Raw genomic sequence first — 4,131 nt, 5'->3', positions numbered from 1 at the left:
GAGATAGGTAACTGTATAGTTATTGGCAGGGGTATAGTATGGCATACCAAACTTCTTTTATAATAAATAATGCTGCTAGATTTTAAATTTTTAAATTATTGGTCACACTGTCCTATTTATATTTGCGCCAAATGTTATGATTGTTCTGTGACTGATAAGATACAACATTGTATTCGAAAACCATTGCTGAAGAAGACGTCAAAAAGGTAAGATATTACTTAAAATCGTGATAGAGTACAGTTAAGAAATAAGCATTTACTCGTATATAAATGGTCGCAAAGAGTAATGTTTTGTGGATTCTGAATCCTAAAAACATTTACAGCTTACTTATATAATTTTAAATACTTTCATTTTTTTCATTTAAATAATATAATAGATGACAATAACTATATTATATATTTCTATTTGGTTAGTTATTGGCATGGGGTGCCAATAATAGAATTTGTGTAATTTATATATAATATAGTTATTGCCATCTATCATATTATTTAAATGAAAAATATTAATTAAATACTTATACCTATAATAGGTATAGCTATTGCCATTTATTATATTATTTAAATGAAAAATATGAAAGCATTTAAAATTATATAAAGCTTTCAAATAAATTGTCCCAATTTTTGTTTTTTCCCTATCAGTGTTCTTATTAATAAACACATAGGTAAATGCCTACCTAAAAAATTATAAAATTCTTAGATACCTACATCAAATAGTGATCTATTAAGTTTTAATATTTATAGATAAAATAATATTAATATATATTTTTATTGCAATAAAGATAATAAAATACTGTATATAGGTACTATACATAGGTAGGTACCTAATTTTAATTTTCTAGATTTAGGTTTGTATTATATGTTTCAATTTTGAAATATTTAATTTAATATACTTAACTAGGTACCTACCTAGGTACCTATTAATCTATTAATGCTTACATTTTGAACATAATTTACACATTAAAATGACTTTATTGGTAATAATGTTGTATTGTACCATACCTATTTGGATATTATATTATCCTATTAAATTTGTACGTTTATTTTCTTATACTTTACATAATGTTAATTTAATGGTTAGAAAAATGCCAAAAAAGTCATCTAAATTTTCTGAAGATAATATAGCAGCTGCTATTCAAGCTGTGCATGACGAAATGTCAAAAAAAAAGGCTGCTATTAAATTTGGAGTGGCTAGATCTACAATACAATTTCGTATGAAGAACCCAGACAAAAAGTATACATGTGGGTCATCCCCTATCCTCACTGAATCTGAAGAAAGTTTATTGGTTAAGTGGATAATTGAAAGTTCAAAAAAAGGATTTCCTCGACGCAGAGAAGATGTGCAATACAGTGTTAAAAAGTATTTAGATAATAACCAAAGAATAACTCCTTTCAAAGACAATTTGCCTGGTTACTATTTTTATTAATTATCAATGAAAATTAAAAAAATGTATTTAATTTATTTAATTTATTTTAGGAATTGGTTGGTATAAAGCATTTCTCCGGCGTAATCCAGTAATTTCTATAAGAACTAGTGAGCATGTATCTGCTGCCAGTGCTAATGTTAGTGAACTAGACATTAGGAAGTGGTTCACCGATATTTACCAATACTTAACTGATGAGAATTTGGATAATATTTTAAAAGATCCACGCAGGGTTTTTAATGGAGATGAATCAGGGTTTTCTTTGTGCCCCAAAACACAGTCTGTTCTTGGTCCAAAAGGAGCCAAGGATGTCTATGAAGTCGCAACTGGCAATGCTAAAGTGAATTTAACGGTAATGTTTACATTTAACGCAGCTGGAGAAACATGTCATCCAATAGTAATATTTAATTACAAAAGAATACCACAAAATATTATCGATTCTGTGCCTGCCAATTGGGGTATTGGACGTTCAGATTCAGGATGGATGGTGTCTGAGGTGTTTTATGAATTTGTGGCGAATGTGTTTCACCCATTTCTTATTCAAAGTGGTATAGAGTTTCCTATAATATTATTTGTAGACGGCCATAAAAGCCATCTTACTTACCATCTAAGTAACTTATGCAGAAATTTAAAAATTATTTTAATTGCTCTTTACCCAAATGCAACCAGAATACTACAACCAGCGGACGTAGCAGCATTTAGACCACTAAAGGGAGGGTGGAAAAAGGGTGTATTCGAATGGCGCCATGAGAATCCTCATTGCGCGATTACTAAAAAAGATTTTGCCCCTATTTTACAAAAAGTGATACATAAAACAATTAAACCAGAAATTTTAATGAATGGTTTTAAGGCATGTGGTCTTTTTCCATGGAATCCAGACCAAATCGACTTTAGAAAATGTCTTGGAAAAAAAGAATTAATTTCAACAGAAAAAAATATGATTATTGACACTGCAGACTATAATAATCTAGAATATAATCATTTTACTGATATTGTTGGTTCAGAAATAATGGAAAAGTTAAATAACATTCAGGATGTTATTGAAAAAGAAAACCATCCTGAAGAGTTTTATGTGCTGTATAGGTTATATGAAAAATTAAAGAAATGTACTAAAAATGATGATGTAGAAAAAAATGCAATTTCTTTATTGAATAACAGTAATTATACTTCAGAAGATATTGATCACTATTTAAACGAAAATATAGAAACCTTAGAAAGGGTTGAAACAAACAATATAACTGATAATGATATTCAAAATACAACTATCAACTATAATATTACTCCATCATCAAATAGAGTTATGGAAATTCAAGAAGAAAATGACCAACCTTGTACTTTTATTAATAAAATGAATCTGTCTCCTTTAGAAACTTGTTTAGTTTGGCCTATAACACCAGAGCGTAAAGGTAAACGTGACATAGAAAGGGTACCATTTGTTATCACATCCCAAAAGTGGAAAAATTTGTACCAAGAAAAGGCAAATAAAAAAAAGAACATTGAAGAGGAAAAAGAAAAAAAGAAAAAGCTGAAATATGATGATAAACAAAACAAACTAAAAAATGAAATAAATCAAAAACATAATTCACAAGCTCGAAAATGACAAATTGTAAGAAATCTGTTTAAAGAACCATCAGTTAAAAAAAAACCAGCAGAAACCATTAGAAGTCAATCTATTGAGTTTTTAACTGAAAAATCTAAGGAGAGTAATGCAACTTGTATAAATGTATATGAAAATGATGATTCTCCACTTTCATCAAAAACTACTGGTAAATGTTTCCAATGTAATGGCACTATAAGCAGTAGTGTTATATCCGATATAGGATTTCAGTGTACATTTTGTAATAATAAGTACCACAAAAGGTGTACTAACAAAGATAATGATTGTGATTTGCTTTCTGGTGATGATAACATACTATTTATTTGCTACATGTGTGAAAAAGAGGTAAACATGATTTAGACAATGCTTGGTACCTAGGTATCTATTATACATTTTACTAAACTATATATTTAATTTTGTTTTTAACTTAGTCTTAGACAATTATTATTAAAGAATGACCAATTCTGTATTATATAACCAATTGTTATTTTATATTTTTTTTTTTATTATTTTGTTTTATTAAGTACTATCTATAAGACTGATGGCTATAAGTTCTAGTCACATCATTCATAGTTATTCATTTGATTTAAAATACCTATTATGTTTGTTGTTGATTTAATTATCTTTTATTTTTATTTTAATAGTTATGTATTCTCTTTAATGGCTGTAGGTTTTAGTCATACATTACTGATAATTTAAAGATATCATGTTGTATGGTATATATTTATACATTTTATAATTTTATTTGCATTGTTTTTGTTATATAAAGTATTGTCCTTGAGACTGATGGCTATTAGTTCTAGTCACATATCTAATATTCATTTGATTTATAACGACTTATTATATTTTTTGTTAATTTAATTATACTTTAACAGTTGTCTTTTATTTTTATTTTAATTTTTATTAATATGTGATATTTGTTAATTTCACCTATATATCTATTTTTATTGTTTTTATAAATATATTTCTAACTGAAGAGCAGTAATACTTATTGATACATTATATATCACTTTATTATACTAGACTTATATACTTTTCAATAAAAATTGAATTATGTATAGGGACACATTGTATAAATTATACATTGAACATTTATACCTATATATTTTTAAAT

The sequence above is a fragment of the Acyrthosiphon pisum genome, unplaced genomic scaffold, assembly GCF_005508785.2.
Source record: "Acyrthosiphon pisum isolate AL4f unplaced genomic scaffold, pea_aphid_22Mar2018_4r6ur Scaffold_20960;HRSCAF=22641, whole genome shotgun sequence".
Taxonomy (NCBI): Eukaryota; Metazoa; Arthropoda; class Insecta; order Hemiptera; family Aphididae; genus Acyrthosiphon; species Acyrthosiphon pisum.
Note: the sequence above shows the minus strand (reverse complement) of the source record.